The sequence below is a fragment of the Lemur catta genome, chromosome 14 (genome assembly GCF_020740605.2).
Source record: "Lemur catta isolate mLemCat1 chromosome 14, mLemCat1.pri, whole genome shotgun sequence".
Classification (NCBI taxonomy): domain Eukaryota; kingdom Metazoa; phylum Chordata; class Mammalia; order Primates; family Lemuridae; genus Lemur; species Lemur catta.
The window spans coordinates 26,943,708-26,964,683 of NC_059141.1; the positions used below are offsets into that span (position 1 = coordinate 26,943,708).

At 35.7% G+C, this 20,976-nt stretch overlaps 1 protein-coding gene across 4 annotated transcripts in view; it reads right to left on the minus strand.

Moving 5' to 3' along the window:
* Window positions 1-20,976, minus strand: part of ZNF518A (zinc finger protein 518A) — a 31,718-nt gene that overhangs the window by 9,130 nt on the left and 1,612 nt on the right. For 3 of the 4 annotated variants that reach the window (XM_045568035.1, XM_045568034.1, XM_045568037.1), the window contains exons 2-4: window positions 20,022-20,107; window positions 7,889-7,946; window positions 3,735-3,885 (exon numbers count right to left, since the gene is read on the minus strand). The gene's annotated coding sequence lies outside the window, so the exon portion shown is untranslated. Of the gene's footprint in view, window positions 1-3,734; window positions 3,886-4,379; window positions 4,450-7,888; window positions 7,971-20,021; window positions 20,108-20,976 lie in introns of those variants that run through there. The other variant, XM_045568036.1, reaches the window with a different exon arrangement.

Sequence of the window (20,976 nt, forward strand, 5' to 3'; positions counted from 1 at the left end):
TCTATAAAAAAGACACCTGCACTCAAATATTTATAGCAGCACAATTCGCAACTGCAAAGATGTAGAAACAACCCAAATGCCCATCAATATGTGAGTCCACTAATAAATGTGGTATATGTATAACATGGAGTACCATTCAGCCATAAAAAAAATGGTGAACTAATACCTCTCGTATTAACCTGGATGGAACTGGAGACTATTCTTCTAAGTATCACACGAATGGAAAAACTACCACCACATGTGCTTACCATTAAATTGGAACTAATCAATCAATACTTATGTGCACTTATGGAAATAACATTCATCAGAAATCAAGCAGGTGTCAGGGAGAAGGAGGGGATGGGTAAATTTACACCTAACAGGTACAATGTACACTATCTGGAGGATAGGCACACTTGGACTCAAATGGTACAAAAGCAATTTATGTAAACCAAAACATTTGTACCCCCATAATAGTCTGAAATTTAAAAAGTGAAAAAAAAAAAAAAAAAAAACAGTAAAAAACTAATAAATGGCTAGAAAAAAGCTCAATGATACCTAGTGGATATGCCACACCAATTCAGAATATTCCCGACTGGTACAGTCAATATCCTTGCAAATAAAACTGTGCACATAAGCATTTCTGAAGGACAACTAGATATAGATTTGTTTTCATATCCAATGTGGGCTTCTGAAGTCCTGAAGATTCATTAGAGTTCTGACAAAATAACAAATTCACATTGAAAATATAATTCAAGAGCTGCTGGAAGGCTGGTTAGTTTCCCCATCTACTGTGTAGCCCTTACCTATATTTCACATCTCTGACACAAAGATAATTTGTTTTCTAATTACAAATGACATTACAGCTGGATGTGGGTTTATTCGTTCCTTGTATATTGAAAGTTATTCTAGATTTAAATATATTTTGAATCACAAACTATATTGAGAACTCAGACCAAGATGAATTACAGAACTATGTAAGCAAATATTCTATCAACTATTCTGCTTCATTATCTTAATTACATTTCAAAACAAGGATAGTTGTCCTCACCAAAGAAATCACTGTCTGATCTGATAAGCTCATTTAAGGAGTGTTAACTAAGCCATTGACTCATGTCTACCTTTTTAATGAGGCCATCTTTGAAACAGTGAGCCCAAAATGGGATGTTTGTCATAAAACTCTGGTATTACAGAGAAAAGGCAATATGATGAATGCAGGTCTTGCGAAGGGTTTTCCGGGCCGTGAAAGAAGAGCTAAAAAAGCAATTGGAACTGTTAGCAAGCCAAGACAGAAGACTGAGAAGGATCTCCAACTGTTATTCTTAAACCAAGATGGAGCTTAATGACGATTCCAGAATGACTAGCAAAGCAGAGCACTTTTCTTTTTAGTAGAATGGACCAGACCCTAATTACCAGTAAGAAACACCTCTACAATGCAAGAATCAAGTCATAATTATCTACTTTATTGAGGCTGTTTTATGTAAGAATTGCATGAGTTGATTAAAAAGAAAATATATTACTAAATCATCTGCCCAGGTTCCCTTCGGTGAGTAGGGCAAGAATAGGGGGACAGAATACGTAACTAGCTCTAATATGTAACTCAGGAGTCAAAATGGTTGAGAAATAAAACACAATAGACAGCTTTTGGCTTTCTTCTCTAACAATGGCTCATTTGAAGGTGAAAATACAATTATGAAAACATCATTAAATACTTTTTTGTTTCTGAGTATCAAAAGGCCTTAGATGGTTAGCAGATAGCAACTCTTTTAGTGTTAGCATTGCTTGTGTCCTGTTTCACACATGATACCTCTTCTGCACTACTCTTAGGTTTGCATGTCAGTTCTCACTAACTTCAACTTCAAATACAAGAGCTTCCAAAGCTTCATTGGGAACATTTCTGCTGGACAAAGAAATAAGAATTGCAGAACAATGCAGATAAAAAAGACTACCTTATTAAAAAATCCAGTTAGCTTTTACTTAAGTTTGATAAGTACTGAACAATTAATGTTGAATGTCAATATTTTTCATACTTAATGTATGGCATATACAATACAGCATTAGGACAGCTGTGCATTTTAGGTAGTTTTGGGTTTGTTACTTGCTCTCAAATTTTAGGTTTCTCTTGAAAGCCTATTTTGTCTTCAACTATGTTCACCTTGTAGCATGAAGAAGCAATCTGTGATGGTTAATTTTAGGTGTCAACTTGACTGGATTAAGGAATACCTAGAAAACCAGTAAAACATTACTTCTGGCTATGTCTATGATGGTATTTTCAGAAGCGGCTGGGATGTCAGTAGACTGAGGAAGATCCACCCTAAACATAGGTGGGCACCATCCAATCAGCTGGGGACCTCCAAACAGAACAAAAAAGGAGAGAAAAGGATTTCTTCTCTCTCTTTCCTGGAGCTGAGACACTTTCCTCTTTCTGCTCTTGGACATCAGAACTTCAGGCTCTCTGGCCTTGGAACTCTAGGACTTACAACCAGCTGCCTTCTGGTTCTCACATCTTCAGCCATGGACTTAGAATTACGCTATCGGCTTTGTTGGTTCTGGTTCCTTTGGACTTGGACTGAGCCATGCTATTGCCATCCCGGGGTCTCCAGCTTGCAGACAGCCTGTCTTGGGAGTTCTCAGCCTCCATAATCTGTGAGCCAATTCCTCTAATAAATCCCCTCCCATCTATCTATCCAGTCATGTGCTGTGTAACGTTTCAGTCAACAACAAACTGCATAAACAACAGTGGTCCCATAAGATTTTAATACTGTAATTTTACCCTACCTTTTCTATGTTTAGTTATGTTTAGATACACAAATACTTACCATTATGTTACAACTGCCTACAGTATTCAGTACAGTAACGTGTTGTACAGATTTGTAGCTTAGGAGCAATAGGTATACTATATAGCCTAGATAAATAGAAGGCTATACCACCAATGTTTACACAGTGATAACATTGCCCAACCACACATTTCTCAGAATGTACCCCCATTATTAAGCAACACATGACTCTGTGTGTGTGTGTGTGTGTGTGTGTGTGTGTGCATGTGCGCACGCATGCATGTGTATTCCTTTGGTTCTGTCTCTCTGGGAGAACCTTGACTAACATACGATCAAAGATGATACCTGATAGCAACTCATACTAAGGTTACCAACTATGTACAAAAAATGTATTGCACATTGTGAACATCTCAGAAAACATAAAAAAAGAAAGAAAAATTTTATTACAATTCCTATCCTCCAACATATTAGCTAATGCTCTTTTTACTATAGTCCAATCTCTACCCCACCAACAAGGATTACTAACTTTAAATGTGCTATTTACACTACTCTGTTCTACATATGTATTATTACCTCATAAGACCTGACCAGTATCTCATCAAGTCTTGAAATAATACAATTTTATATAAGTATTAAAATAACCTCGAGAGTTTCCTGGATTAAGATGGCAAGTTAAGGCACCCAATTTCCTACCTCCCCCAACAGCGCACTGAAACAACCAAAAAATATCATAAAGAAAATCCTATAAAATGGCTAGGAACTTGAAAAACATTCTATACACATATGGCAAAGTGTTTGGTAGGAACTGGTCTGGTGAGAGAAGAGCGAAAACAACTGCTAACTCGCTGCCAACCACCATTTTTAAAGAGGAAGTCCACGAGGGGACATTCATCAACCAATATTTAATGAGTATCTATTATGCCTCAAGTAAGGAAGTGAGAGACATAATTCTGCCTACTCCCTCTACCCTACACATACCTTGAGAGAGAAAGCGAAGCTTCAGTGGAAGATCAGGTGGAACCCATTGGGTGACAGAAGACTCAGGCTGAGGTATGAGGAGGAAGGAAATGAATCCAGAGCTTCAAGTTTGGTCCAGAGACCAGACAGAGTAGGGGATTGCTAGCACCACCTGTAAGGAGAGATGTAAAGAGGAAATTATTTCCAAACAAAGATGAACCTTCCTACACCCACGCTATCTTCCTCTGCATCAGAGTTCTGTCCTTTCTCCACACAAGTAAATTATCTCTACATTGTCAGAAAAAAAATTAGGTTTATTCTCTAAGAATGCACCTCAACTGCCAATGCCAACAAAAAAGGTAAGTAGGCAGAAACATCACTAGATGCAGTAGCTCAAAAAAGGGAAAATAATCTGAACCCTCACAGAAACCTTTCTCCAACTCTCTCATCCAGCAGTAAAAAAATAGTACCTACAGTGAAAGTTATTGCAATAAAAAAGAGAAAAAAAATTTTTTAAAAACCAAGTAATAATTAGCAATCTCAGTAAGACCTGAGAGATTATATTGGGAAAAAAAACCAAAAAAACCCCAAAACCATATTGTCATGAAAGAGAGAACAACGCAGATGGCAGAGAAATGATTTTGAAAACAAGAGAGAAAATTATACCTAGTTTTTTTTTTTCCAAAAAGACTTGAATTTTCAAAATCAAAGGCTCCTCAAATGTCAGGCAAGATTACTAGTTGGAGGAAAATATAAAAGTCAGTATCTACAAATTATCCTCATTAAAATGAATTGCTACCCAAAAAGGTGGTAAGAGTGAACTAGAAAAGTATTGATTTTTTACCAGCAATACCACCTTTTAATCAGACACCAATATTAATCAATATTTTATTCACATCTCTAAATGCTAAAAGACAATAGAACAACATTTATAGAGTTCTGAGGGAAAAGGATTAGCCCAAGAGTTAATTCTATATCCAGGAAAACTCCCACATGTGAGTGAAAAGCACAATTTTAGATATGCAAAGATTGAGAAAAAATACTACATGGGTACCCTTTTAGGAAAAATGTTTTGAATAAACACTTCAGCAAAATCAAATTTATGTCAGAAAGAAAACTAAAAAAATGTAATATAGAAGAAATATCTGTAGATAATAAAATTACAACAGAAATGATTATAAATATTGTTGTTAACATGATTAAGAAAGCAAAAAAGACTGGAGAAGGGAACATTTGCAACATCAAATATCTAAGAAGCCCTTACAGAAAAAATGGAAAACAGGAAAGGTAACAGCAGCAACTAAATTTTGGATGCTGAAAAGCAGATAAAGAGGTAGTAAATGACCTTGGAGACCCAAGAAAACTTAATCCCAGGCAGACAGTGGGGAAAGCTAAGAACTAACCCATTTTATACTATAAATCTTCAAAAGGTCTAGGAACTGGTAGTACCAAGTAACTCTAAAATGGGAGGAAGTAGGGAGGAAGAAGCTAGAACAAAGAAAAATTTGGAAAAAGCTGCTTGAGTTTTAGTTAGACACTAAGATTCCCTTCCTCACTCTATCATGCTATAGGTAACTGTTGTTACCCCACTACAGCAGAAGTCTGGAGATTTATTCTCTACAGGGGGTAAAACCAAATCTCTGAAATAGGGCAGACCAGGCATAGGCGAAACAGTGGGCAGCATACCTAAATCAAGAGGATTAAATGACCATATACATATGAAACACAAACCCTTACCCGCTCCCCCTCTTTCTCTCTTCTAGGTTGGCTCCTAGGCTAACGCTGTGCTACTTAAAATATGGTCTGCTGATGGTCCACAAACCATCTGTCACCAGTCTATGACAAGATAGGTACAGAAAGTGAAAGTAAGCATTTGGAAATTATGACAGCAATTTTCAGAGTTGTTTATATCTGTTGAATCAAATAATAAAAACACAGATTTGTATCTTACATGTCTTCATTTTTTAAATCTCATTATTCTAGTAATTTACTTTTATTACAGTTTAAAACTACCATTCTGCAATAGATTGGGGTAAAAGAAAAAAACGTCTTGGTGCTTCACCAGTCTGAGAAGCACTGGGCCAGATCCTGGAGCCTGACCAGGCCCAAAGAGCTACCCAAAGTGAGAGTCCAAGCCCTGTGTTACAAGCCCCTCCACGGGCTGACAGAGCTTCCCATCAGCTTCTCGGTCATGAGCAGACAGTCAAGGATTAGCACACATCTGAGGAAATCCTCTAATGTTAGTTCAAGATACAGACTTATTTCTAACAAGTTAGAAATAAAGACTATGCATTAAGAAAAAAAATTCTTTAAAGCTCGCTGACTTCTCAGGGATATAAAAACAGGATGACACAAAAAAAGGAACATTAAGAGAACAAAAAAGAACTTTTAGAAATAAGAAAATATCAAGAAGCAAAAAAGGGCAATGGAAGGGTTGAAAGGTAAAAATGAGATAATCTCTTAAAGAGCAGAACAAAAACACAGATAAAAGGAGAAACAGGATGAGAAAGTTAGAGGAGCAATCAGGATGTCTAACATTTGACTAATAGGAATGCAGAAAGCAAGCACAAACAAAAAGAAGGAAGAAATCATCATTAAAATAATTTTTTAAAGAATTGAACTGTAGGAAATCTGTTTCCAGGATGAAAATGTTCACTAAGTGCACAGCATAATGAACCAAAGCAGATCATTGTAAAAATTCAGAACAGTGAAGGCAAAAAGAATATCCCACAAGTTTCTACAGAGAAACAAAAAGGTCACATAACAAAGGATTTGAAATTAGACAGCTTTAGACTTCTTAACTACAATGGAAGGATAAAGACAAAGGGGCAATACCTTCAAATTCTGAGGTAAAACTTTCAACTGGGAATACTATACTCTGCCAAGCTAACAATCAAGTATAAGGGTAAAAAGAAGACATGGAAAATCTTAAAATTTACTTGCCAGATATCCTTCCCCAAGAAGTTATTACAAGATACACTCCACCAAAATGAGAGAATAAACCAAGAAAGAGAAAGACATGAAATACAGGCAACAAGGGATCAAATGAACGAGAGAGAGGTAAATAATATCCCCAAAATGACAGTAAAGGAAATCCCAGGATAACGGCTAGACCCCTGATCATGTTGCTCCCGTCAGTCCAAAGATAAAACATCAAAAGATATATCAAAAGATAAGACACACTGAGGAGTTTCATTACCAAAAACTTCACTGACACTCTACCATCTTTTCAACCTTAGTACAGAATCCCCGGGTGAACATGTACCAGAATCTTACCTGTATTTGACCTGTACTGACATCAATTGATGATGTTTCTGCTTTTCCCTCCATGCCCTCATATCCAGATCAGCTGAGGTCACAATGAGCTTAGAAATCAAAACTACAGAGAAGCCTACTCACTCTGACAGACATTCAGTATGTAGTCTACACAGCAGGGTTGCCAGATTCTCTGATTATGGTGAGTCCTAAAGTTCCTAGGATTCACTCACAACTTTACACACTGACTTCACCAAAAGGGACTCTGGTAAACTACCAGACAAGCTAAAGGCAGACTTATGATCCAGGTACTTTGTTCACCTTAACTTCTCCTGGAAGCCTTCACCTAACAGTGGCATTGCTATCTTTTCACTGCATAGCTAGAGTTAGGGTTGCTACCAAATTTTGAAAACCAAACAATTTGGTATTTACAGAGTCATAAAAATACCAAAAGTTAAAATGGTAGTTTCACTTGGTTGGGAGAAGAAAGGAGGATATGATCAGAGAGAACACACTGGGGTACAGGAAAGGAGCTTATTTCTTAAATAGTTCATATGCAGGTATTTATTATATTATCTTTAAACCATATATAGTACATATTTTGTATATAAATATATTTCACAATAATAAAAATAAAAACACATTACAAAATGGGCAAAGGACACAAAGAAGAAAGTAACAGGGAAATATCAGAGAAAATATGCCCAACCTCACTAGAATTCAAAACAAATTAAAATAATAAGAACACTTCTGTATTCAACCTGATTGCAAAAGATGTTACATATTTCTAATACCTAGTGTTGGTCAGTGAGGAAAAAGAGGCAGTATGATATACTAATGATGGAAATATAAGCTGGCACGACCTTCATAAAAAATAGTTTGCAATAGATACATAAAAACCCTAGGGGAAAAGTACATACCTTCTGATTTACTTCAAGAAATGTATCCTAAAGGTAATCAGAGATGTCCATGGCACCACTGTTTATAAAATCACAAAATTAAAATAAGTGTCTACCAATAAATGATTAAATAAATTATGGCATTTCTATTTAAAAGAATACTATTCAAATTTTAAAACAATATTGTAAACCAACGTTAACAGAAAGATATCCAAGATACATTAAGTGAAAAAAATCCCAGAAAACAAAGAGACATATTAAGATTTAATCTGTCCAAACAGCAACAGATAAGAGAGTAGATGGATAAACAAATGGATAAATGGACCCACACAAATTCTCAGTAAAAAGTCAAGAAGAATACACATAATAAAAATGTTTATAGTGGTTACTGGTTATCCCTAGGTCAGTGTTTCTTAAAACGCTGTCCTTGGATCACTGTGGCCTCCACACTGGCATACTTCCTCACAAGCCAACAGCTTACATTTGGATGTTGTTGAGAATGGCAATCTCTTTGCCTCTAGGTAACTTTTATGAAACTTCATCAAAAAGTGGCATAAAGCCATGAAAATTTTGAAATTCTCAAACAAAGCAAATGACTTCTTTTGTAAACCAACTGAGTTTTTCCTGAACAAACTCAAAATAATATACCTGATGCCAGACAAAATGGATGAATGTTGACACTGAAGATGAAGAAGAGATCAAAACAAAATAGATAACATTCAATACTGTGTTCCCCATATCAACTGACAGGTACCCAATCATACCACAGCAAAGAAGACTGTAACACTAGCCTCAAAGGTAACAGTAAACATAACATTCAGAGAATAAAGAATTGAATGTTACTCATGCTATAAAAATTCACGCTATAAGAGCAGTGTTAGTTTTTTTTTATTTAACAATTTATTTGTGAGGAATGAGGCTACCTAAAACTTAAGTAACAGGAGTTGGTACCACCAGAATAGCACAGTTACGGGTATGCAATGTGGTTATATAAATAAAAAGCTATTTACATTTTACACAGAAAACAAATGGTATTCAACTAATAATATGCTTTCTCATCTTGATACATTTTTAAAAGGAAAAGAAACAATAAAAATTGTAGCATCAATCTAATTGAAATATATGGAAGAAATATATTTTCTTCTATATGCTATATAAAAAACATGAATAGAAAGTACAATGTTCAACTATTTTTGCATTATTCAAGTGTATTATTCTCTAATGAAGTGCTGGATTTGATCTACTAAAATTTTATTTAGAGTTTTTTTATGCTACCAGTATCAGTTTTGGTGTTGGTATTACAGAGGATTTGTGAAATGAACTGGAGTACTTTCCACCATTTCATCTGCCCTGGAACAATTCACTAACTGTAAGTATTAACTTCTCTTTAACATTACACAGACCACACTAATAACACCATATGGGCCTAGTTAACTCTTTAGGTTTTAGACCTTACAATCTTTGTTAAGTTCTTCCATGGTTTCTGGGCTCTTCAGGTTTTCTACTGCTTGAGTCACTTTGGTAATTTTTATTTTCCTTGAAAATAATCAATTTAACATACTCCCCAAAACTTCACTTTTTAAGAATCTATCCTACCAAAAAAAAAAAAAAAGCACAACATATAAAAACATACGTTCTTGTCACTTAATGCCCAAGAATAGGAAAATGATAAAGTAAATTATGGAACATCCACACGAAAACATTATACAGAAAAAGGCTATGGATATTGAGTTGACTTGGAAATATATTTATCGTCAATAAATTTTTTAATTTATAAAAAAAGGAAGTTACAGATTAAGGCATGTAATACATTTTTAAATTAGGAAGAAAGATCCTCACTTTATGTCATTTTTATGTTAGGAGGAAAGATCCTATGAGCATACATTTATAAGCATAGAACAAATCTACTGAAAGATAACCCCCCAAACTAGTGATAATAGGTTAATTTTTTCAAAGGCATGATAGCACGATACAGCAAAAAAACAAACAAAAAAATCCAAATCAATAGGAAGATCATCTAAGTACCCTGACTGAAACCAAGAGGGCAACATCACTACCACAAGCCTTTACTGAGGCCTGCCTGTATATTCATTCCCACCCTTGAATTCTAGGAAATCCTGTACCCTTACAATAATTCCCCCTTTCATTTTAAGCCAGCTCATGTTGGTTTCTACTACTTGTAACCAAAGGCTCTTTCTTAAGACAAAAGGCTGACAGATCAACGTTGACTGTGTTTACTTCAAAGAAAGGTAGGTTTTGCGATGATCCTTCAAAAAGGAGTAGGACTTAAAAACATGTAAGCAAGGAGCAAAAGCAATCTAGACCAGAAAAACAGAATAAAGAAACACTGGAAGAAAAGTATTTTTCTCCCAAGGTATCACAGGGTCTACATCAAAGACAGAATGCATAATAGGGAGGTTAAGTGAGAAGAGACTATAGAGGACAGACCTGAACTGGCTATGAAAGGTAAACAGGAGTCATTGTTAATTTAGGAACAGAGAGAAGCCACAAAAGCAGTATTTTTGAAATATTATATTATCTAGAACTGCAGTCCCCAATCCCTGGGCTGCACAGAAGGAGGTGAGTGGTGGGTAAGCTAGTGAAGCTTCATCTGTATTTACAGCAGCTCCTCATGGCTTGAAACCGGTCCCTGGTGCCAAAAAGTTTGGGGACCGCTGATCTAGAAGGTAAGATTAAATTGGAGAAAGAGTAAAGACAGAAGTGAGAAAATAAGAGGACTACAGTGACAATCCAAATAAAAAGTGAAGGAACCAGGGAACTGGCAATGTTAACATAGGTCAGGAATCACACATTGGGAACAGAGAGATTTTATTATAAAAGGATAATTCCCAAAGTAAAATGCCAAGGATAGGAAGATATAAATAGAGTGAATCAAAAGATACCGTTCCTGGAAAGTTATGTTAACTTTTTACAATCAATTATAAAAGCAAAGACATTCTATAGAGTCTCAAAAGGAAGAACCTATGTGCTACTCACTACATTCTAGCTACTTAAACACTAAAGAACTAAAAAACTATGATTTTAGCTTAGCTATACAAGGTGTTTCAAAAGTGGGAAAATGGGAAATTTTTCCTTTGAAGGAAAATTTTGTAATAAATATCTTATAAATAAAGGTATATTTAGCTACAATTTCCCATTTTCCCTATGTAGGCTGACCTTTGGGACACCCTGTATTTGTGACTCAGCATATAGCTTTCTAACTTGTCACATTACACAGAAAACTACTGCATTGCTTAAGTCATTCAATCCTTTCTTTTGCAAAAATAAATATATGCAAAAAATATATACAACTGGAGATAAAACCAAGGCAGCATGCAACAGGAAAAACTTACTAAAAAATACAAAATTCTGCCTAAAAGGAATCTAGAAAAAAGAAGAGGAAAAAAAAAGGCTAAGACTTTCAAAGCAGAACTTATTTTAGTGCCCTTAAAATAACTATTATCTTTTCATGACTTGAAACAAACATTTTGGGCTTACTTTTCTTGTATAATAGCTGTTTTAAGTTTTGTAGCTGAGGGACTAATAATGCCCATCATATTTTAAGCAAGTGAAAGAAAAGGTTTTGTACAATTTACATACATAATCACAGTGAGCTCCCTTCAAATCATTGTGGCCTAATGAGCAACTTAAACAGAGAAAAAGAAATGTAGAGTTAAGTATGTAAATGTAATTAAGTACAGATTTAGAAATGTTCAAAATGCTAGCGTACATGTGAGTCATATACCATTCAAGTAGGCTAGTAGCATTGGTATACAATTATGAAGGAGTTTAAAATTAAAAATTAAACCACACATACACCTTTATTTACCTTTGTTCATATAGTTTCCTTTCACCAGGCATGTAATCCCTTTCCCTCTAACTAAATTCAGTACTAGTCAGACTTCCTTTCAAATTCTACCTCCTACAGGAACATGAAACCTGCATCACATGTTAATCTCTCCCTTCTCCAAATATCCACTTAAAAAGTAGACAGTGCTCACCATTTATTACAACTTTCACATTGTTGAGTCACTTCATTTTTTAAGTTTTACCTCCCCAGATATTTAAAAGCTTCTTAAAGGCAAGTTCTATTTAGTATTTCTCATTTATCCCTCATAAAAACCAAGAAGATTGGGTTCACATGTCCTTAACACATTCATTCTCTTATTTTCAATTCAAATATCTGACTTCCTGTGATTTCACATTAAATCACTTTACAGCAAACTTCATAAAGCACATAAATTTTTTGCTAAAATAATTTGGAGTTTGGTTTAAAATACACACCACACAGAGTCAGAAATCACATTCTTAATATTTAAGATTTGGCAGAAAAATCTGAACTAATCTGTCCAAAGTGACATAAAGACCACTGAATTTAGTATGGGAAGGAAAAAGGTTATTTTCATTTCTTGTTCCTTTCTTCTTCTATTTGTCATTTTGCTGTGGCAGTGGTTTAGAACTGGCAGATTTCACTTAAGATTTTGGAATACATGAGGAAAGGGAAGAGAATCAAAAGATGTAGTGCTATTTGACTGGAAGAACATTATCAACATGTAAATCCATTCACCCTTAGCTTCCCAAAATAATATGTACTATTTACTTTTTCTCTGGGTCTATAAAGTGCCTGTCTCCATGGTTAGAAATTCTACTCCCCAGACTTTCCCATCTTAGTATACGGCACCGAGATCCTTTCAGAAATCAATCCAGAAATCAAGAATCATCTTTGATTCTCTAACACTTACTTCCCACATTAATCCATAAGCAAGTCTGCTCAATTCTATCTCCAAAATAAATCCTGTATTCCTTCCTCTCTTCCTTATCCACTGTCATCATTTTAGTCCAGGCCACCATCACCTCTAACTTGAATTAAAATAATAGTCCACAATTCCTGCTTGCCCACCACCCTCCTCTGAATCCATTCTCCACACAGAAGCAAAAGTGATTTTCTTAAAATAAAATAGATCACAATGCACCCCTGCTTAGAACTCCTTAGTGGCTTAATGGCTTCCCAAGTATGTTAGTCTATTCAGGCTGCTATAACAGAATGCCAGAGACTAGCTGACGTATTTCTCATAATTCTGGGAAGTCTAAGATCAAGGCACCAGCAGACCTGGAATCTGGTGAAGGCCTACTTCCTAGTTCATAGATGGCCATCTTCTCACTGCCTCCTCACATGGTAAGAGGGGTGAGAAAGCTCTCTGGGGTCTCTTTTACTAATCTCATTCATAAGGGCTCTGCCCTCATATCTTAATCACCTCCCAAAGGCCTCACTTCCAACTACCATCACACTGGGGATTAGGTTTCAACATATGAATTTGGGGGTGGAGAAGGGGGCATAAACATTCAATCTATAGCATCAAGGCACTTAAAATAAAATTTAATTTCTTTAGGAAAGACTGAAAGGAACAGTGGTATCTGGTGTTGGGCCTCTCTCTTCAACTTCATCTCCCTCCACTCTCCCCATCTGTGAATATACTCTAGGAAACCACCATAGACCCTCAGCTCCTCCTTTCCTATCTTTCCTATCTCAGGCCTTTGCACCTGCTACTGCCTGATTGAAATGTTCTTCCTCCCACTCTTCAAATGGCTAGATCCTTCTCATCTTTTAGTGCTTAGCTCAAATGTCACCACCTCAGAAAGGTCTTCCTCAACCTATAAACCAACCCCTTCTCAAAGAGAAAAAAAATTATTCTCTACTTTATCCCCTTGTATTTCTTTGTTTAACACTTTTATCTCTGGCAATACTTTATTTGCCAATTTATTTTCTATCCATCTCTACCGCTGGAATATAAACTGTATAAGCTTAAGAACCACATCAGTCATGTTCTTTGCTATATCACTGGCATCTGGGATAGTGCTAGGTTCCTAGCTAGCAAAAAATTTTGCTCTAAGCACTGGGAATACAACAGTTAACAAAACAGACAAAAAAATCCCTCCTCTCAGGGAACTGACATTTTACTGATTAGTTAATAAAGTAAGTAAATTACATAGTATATTCAAAGGCAACAAGTGCTCCAGACAAAAATAAAGCAGGGACAGAAAGAAGTAGAGAGTTGCAATTTTGAATATGAAGCCAGGGAGACCTCTTTCAAAAGGTCTTATTAGAGCCAAGATCTTTTTTTTTTTTTTTTTTTTTTTTTTTTGAGACAGAGTCTTGCTTTGTTGCCCGGGTTAGAGTGAGTGCCGTGGCGTCAGCCTAGCTCACAGCAACCTCAAACTCCTGGGCTTAAGCGATCCCACTGCCTCAGCCTCCCCAGTAGCTGGGACTACAGGCATGCACCATTATGTCCGGCTAATTTTTTCTATGTATATTTTAGTTGGCCAGATAATTTCTTTCTATTTTTAGTAGAGACGGGGTCTCGCTGTTGCTCAGGCTGGTCTCGAACTCCTGACCTCGAGCAACCCACCCGCCTCGGCCTCCCAGAGTGCTAGGATTACAGGCATGAGCCACCGCGCCCGGCCTAGAGCCAAGATCTTAAGGACCTGAAGAAGTCAGCACTCTAAGAAATGACATAGTAAGTGCCCAGACCCTGAATGTGTAGCACGCCTAACATACTTGGGGAACAGCAAGAACATGAGTATTAATGGAACAGAAAGCATGAGAGGAAAAGCAGTAGGAGCTGATGTCAGAGAAGTAATAAGGGAACAGAAACAGGGCCTGATGGACACCATAAAGACTAGTTTTACTCTGGATGAGACAAGAAGCTACTGGAGCATTGTGGGCAGAGGAGTAACATGAACTCTATTACTTTTTGAAGGGATCACTTTGGCTGCTATGTTAAGAACAGAGTATTTGGGAGGGATGTAATAGTGGAAGCAAAGGACCAGTTCAAAAGTTACTTCATTACAATTATCCACCTAACAAATGACAATGACTTGGTGGAGACAATAGGCATGATGAGACTCTGAATGTATTTTGAGGATAAAGCCTAGAAGATTTGCTGACATGCTTTCTCTGAGAGAAGGAGATGTGTCAAACATAACTCTAAAAGTTCTGAAAGCAACTGGAAGAACCGAGTTGCTATTTACTGAGATAGAAAAGTCTGTGTCAAAGTAGTAGGGCAGTATATCAAAAGTTCAATTTTAGCCATGTAAAATTTGAGATGTCTATTTGACATCCAAGTGAAAATGTGGAATGTGTATGTAGTTGAATATAGAATACAAAGGTCTAGGTGGAAGATAAAATTTTAGGAGTCACCAGTGTGTATATATGTATTTATGTATTTGAAAAGGGATGAAATCACCAAGGGGGAAAAAAATCCAAGAGAGAAGTCCAAGGTCTGAGCCTTGAGATACTACAACATTTAAAGTAAAGAGGTGAGAAAGAACCAACAAGTAACACTGGAAAGAAACGACTGAAGTACCCGAAAGCAAAATAAAGAAAATATTTCCAGGATAATAGATTGATCAACTCTGTCAAGAAGAGGACTGAGAAATGACCACAGGACTTAACGTGAACATCACTGGTGACACAGATTAGGACAGTTTGAGCAGAGTTAGAGGACAAACACTAACTAGCATGGATTTAAGAGAAAATGGGAAGAGAAGAAGTAGAAATGTAGTACAGACAACTCTTCCAAGGAGTTTTACCATAAAGGACCAAGAGGCAGAAGAATTGAAGTGGGTTTTTTTGTTGTTGTTTTGTTTTATTTTTTGTGTTCTGTTTTTTAAAGGTGGGAGAAATTACAGTATGATTGCATGCTTATGAAAATTATCTAGGAAAAATGAAAAACTTGATGAGGGAGGAAAGGAAAGAAATGCAGTAGCAATATCTTTCAGGTTAGAAGGCACAGATCTGATGAACAAGTTGAGAAGCTGAACTTAAAAAGGAACAAAGATAATTCATCTATAGTAACCAGATGGGAGGATAAATAAAGATAGTAGCAGGTAGGCAGATGTGAAGGTGAGGGTTTATGGAATGAAAAGACAGCCTGTGGGCCAAATCTGGCCTGCTGCCTGTTTTTGTAAATTAAGTTTCATTAGAATACAGCCATTCATTTACATATTGACTATGGCTTCTTTCCTGTTACAATGGCAGCTGATAGCTGCCACAGAAACCATATGGCCCACAAAGCCTAAAATATTTACTATATAGCCATTTACAGAAAAGGTTTGCCCTAGTATAATGTAATACTCCAACTGTTACCCTCTCTGAGGGTTAGATATGAGACTATTAGGAAAGAAGGTGGTAGGCACGGACCTAGGAAGCAACAGCATTTAATGAGACAATGACACAAGGTTGACATCTACATCATTCCTAGTATCTGGAGCCAAAAATGAATATCTCATGAGTAATAAAGCATTATTTTAATTTTGTTCCTTATCTTTTTTTTTTTTAAAAACAGGGTCTCGGTCTGTCGCCTGGGCTAGAGTGCAGTGGCATCATCATAGCTCTCTGCAATCTCAAACTTCAGGGCTTAAGCGATCCTCCTACCTCAGCATCCTGAACAGCTGGGACTACAGGCATGCACCAACATGCCCAGCTAATTTTTCTATTTTTTTGTAGAGATGGGGTTGCTCATGCTCTGGCTGATCTCAAACTCTGGGCTTCAAGCGATCCTCCCGAAGTGCTAGGATTACAGGTAGGAGCCACTGCACCTAGCACCTTATCTCTTTTTAAATGTTTTTATATCTATTGCTACATTAGTTTTGATTGACTGTGTCTCTAGAGAACAGAGTATGGTTTTGCCTGTTACTAAGGGATCTCTCAAAAAGGGAAAGGTAAGAAAAAGTAAAGTAATTACACATATAAAACATAAAACAGCATTCCAAGTTAGTCACTATTTTTTTTAAATCTTCAAAACAGATGGCTATAACAAGATTTTTTTCACAATGAGTAATTTTACACAATTTCATTACACTTAATTTATATTTTAGCATCACAAAAATGGCATCATACTTTTTAAAAAATAAACATTTTATTCAAAGAAATCTCCATCCTAGTAAAAAGAATCAAAATTTCTGCTTGGCTTTCCACATGCCTCATACATGGATTTACCTGAAATAACCAAACTTATTTCCCACTCCCTCTTGCATTTCCCAAAAACACATATTGCCACAGTCAAACCAATCTCCACCCTATCCTAGAGCAGCTCATAATCATTTCCAACTCCACCCTTTCTTCAATTATTCTTTGTGCCTATCAAAACCTCACTCAAGTCAAAACCCATTTGAAGTTACATGTCCTTCAAGAAACCTTCCTAAATGGGCCAACCTTCATTAATTTCTTCCCTATCAGAACTAACTTAAAATACAATTGTGCATTTATTTATCTGTTTTTTGTGTTGTATTTCCTGCACATTAATCTGGATTCCTTAACTAAACTATGAGTACTTTGAAGGCAAGTAACTCCTCACATATTACCAAAATGCTAAGCACGGCAGTAATTATTTTCAATACATGCTTGTTGACCTGTGCAACCTAAATACATAAAAATGTGCCACATCAGATAAAGTCTACCATCTCAGTCTAGTACACGTAATCCCTGACTATTCAGGTAGTTGCACATACTTGTATGTAATAAATGTTCATAATAAATGTTTGTAGGTTAATTGAAGGACTGAATGCAGGTATGAATGATGAATAAGTAAAGGACATCTTTTATAAGGTGAAGGAAAGTGGCAAACTGTAGAACGATGTGAATGATCAACTTAAAGCTTTGACCTTAAATTCGTAAGGGTCATATATTTATTAAAACACTTTCTGCTGCAATCCAATTCAAACCAATCTATACACAGAATTTTGGCCTAAGGGACTGAGGAGGACACTAACGTAGCTCACTCAGAATCAAACACAAACCATAGGTACCGCTTTACCATGTTCCCTGACACTGAAACTGGACATACTGCCACCCATCTCCCATTTCCATATGGCTTCACTTGCTCCTACTACAGACGGAATTGTCACCCATGCGGGGAAGAATGTCACTAGCACCCTTCCAGATTAACAACTTCAGAGAAAAGTGAGTAACTTTCTCCTAGCATTCACACATCAATTTCAAAGGATTCTGACTGGCTCTGCTTGAGTAAAAGGCAATCACTGTTGTGACAGGGATAACCTGGCTTGGCTTATAAGACTGTAACAGCTCACCCACCACTCAAAATAAGGGAGGGTTGATTCCTCAATACATTGTGTTGACAAAAAAAAAAAAAATACATGATATGTCTTCTACCAGCCACAATCTTCAACAACACAATTTTAATTAAGAATTGATGATTTTACTACATTCTGAAATTATATGACTTTCTACAAAGCCAATATTTGTTTTCAACTATTACCACTTCATGAAATGAGACCCCAGTGAAGAACACTTAATTCTCCTAAGCTTCAAGTCACGCACCCTCATTACAATATTCTGACACTTGTTTCATGCAGCCATACCAATCACGACTTTAGATTTTTAGTCAGACTTTGGACACAATTTTTCAAGATGGAATAATCCAAATCATTTTGGTCAGCCATCACATGGCAGCCTTCTTGTTCATTACATCTAAAGCTTTCATTCTTCATTATATTACTTTTTCTGAGTATTTCAGATCAAACATAGTACAGGTTGAGTATCCCTTATCTGAAATGTTTGGGACTAAAAGTGTTTCAGATTTTTTATTTTTTTGGATTTTGGAATATTTGCATTATACTTACAGGCTGAACATCCCAAATTTGAACACCCCAAATCCAAAATGCTCCAAAGATCATGTCCTTTGAGCTTCATGTCAGCATTCAAAAAGTTTCAGATTTTGGAGCATTTTGAATTTCAGGTTTTCAGATTTGGGATGCTCAAGCTGTGTAGAAAACTGTTAGCCCTCAGCACTACCTTATTCAGGAACAACACATACCTATGTGATTCTCATGGTATGAGGTCAAACAAAGTTATGTAGGAGAAATTACTCAACATAAATGATAATCTGGTATCTCAACTCAGCTTTGTTGCTCTCTATTCATGTAGTTATCACACATTAATTGCTGACAAAATTTAAAATTCATGCCACTGTGAAAAATAGCCCTGAAAAAAAAGCCATTTGCTGGTGAAGTTCAGGGAAGAACATGATAATGATTACTAAAGTAATAATGTAAGGTAGTATAGTCCACTTTAGATATTTTAGCAGTTACGTAATCTTATTCCTAATTTAGGGTTATGGTTATGTGTATACTTACTGCATCTGGTGAGGGAAATTATATGATATTGTGGTATCCAAGAATTTGGGGATTTCAAAGACCCCAGGACCTATCCAACACAAATAGCAAGAGATATCTGTGTTGCAAGGGTAGATAAACCATGTTTTATACAAGAATACAATATTTTCCAGTTCATTTCCAAAACTTTCCTCATATTACCATGGATTTGATGGCAGATGTTTTTTCCTTCTTTTTGTGCACACCAGGATATTCAGATGATTATCTCCAGGAAACAAATCATAACTCTATAGTGACTCCAAAATCTCTTTTCTGACTCATAGTGTAGATGCTATTAAGCATAATATAGATATATATTTGAGAATTTTTCTCTTCTTTTAATTTGGAAACAATTTTTCTTTAGGCACATTACTTTGCACTTGCTAGACCAAAACAGACACTTTTTTGGCCATTTAAACAGCTTTGAAACATTTTCCTACCATATTTATCTCCACTGTTTATTACCCAGAAGCCCTTAATGCCTCCTCTATATTCAGAAGGATGATAGTTAAAAATCGTCTTTGGATCTCTAATAAAATGTTAAACAATCAACTATGAAACCAAAAATTACTTTTTTACTTACATTAAAATGAAAACCTATGTATAAGTATTTTATTTTACTTTGGCCAAAAATAAAACTATAACTTGTAACTTACGAAAACTTATGTATATGTAACTATAGATTGAGTATCCCTTATTCAAAATGCTTGGGACCAGAAGTGTTTCAGATTTCAAATTTTTTTGGATTTTGGAATATTTGCATTATATAGGTTGAGCATCCCAAATCCAAAAATCCAAAATCCAAAATGCTCCAGTGAGCATTTCCATTGAGCATCATGTCAGCACTAAAAAAAAGTTTCACAGTTTGGATTTCAGATTAGAGATGCTCCACCTGTATTTTACTTTATTTAGTCCAATATTAAAACATATTAACTGACTACTTAATAAACTATATACGCCAGTATTTCAATCTTTACCATACCTCTTTCTTCAAGGAACAAAAGGCACACAATTTAATGCTTGGACAATGTCACAATCAGGAACAGTAATCAAAAGAAGAGATGATATCTGAAAATAAAGACGAAGATTTTAAAACTTTAACTGTACAAACTGTTAGTAAAATGTTCTTGAACTCTTTATTAAATTACACTTCATGTTCAACTTAGATGTATAAAGTAATTGGGGAAAAAATCTCTCTGCACTTAAGCATGTAACATATCATTGATAACCAATGATATCATGAATTTATAAAAGTCACAACTGAAAGCTTAGAAAAGCAATCTGATATCTTCATTTAATACAAAACAGAGAAAATAAGTCTTGCCCAAAGTCACAGAACTAGAACTAGTATCTAGATCTGATTACAACCCAGTTATCACATCACCATAATGCTAACTCTTAATACTCAGTTGTAGTATCTAACATCCCATGAAAATTGCTCACCATGAGATGCCAATACCCCATACAGAACTGAAATACCCACAGCCTACACACTTGAAATCAGATACTAAAAATTTAAAGACTTTCTTAAAGTCCTTTTCTTCTGCTTAGAGAGCTTTGCCAAAAAAACTTTTAGTAGAGTACCCAAAGCACTCTGGGCAAGATTCAAGTTTTGTATCATTTAAAAAAAAAAAAAAGTTGTATTAAACACACAATGCTTCAACAAGAACAATTTCAAAAACTACAAACAGAAAAGTAAATTAAAAAAAAAAAACCAAAAGGACATTTTAAAGGTATACTTTGAAGTCAAATTACAGATTTTTGCTAAAGTATATCTCCTCTATAATGTTTCAAGATATAAAACTTTTGGGATCATAATATACTATTACCAGAGAGAAGAAAATAGAATTTGAAGTGTGACAGTGGTACAAATTGCAAACATTTATAAGTTTATATATTATCAATGCACATAGTAGGTGCTTATTATGGGTGTTGTC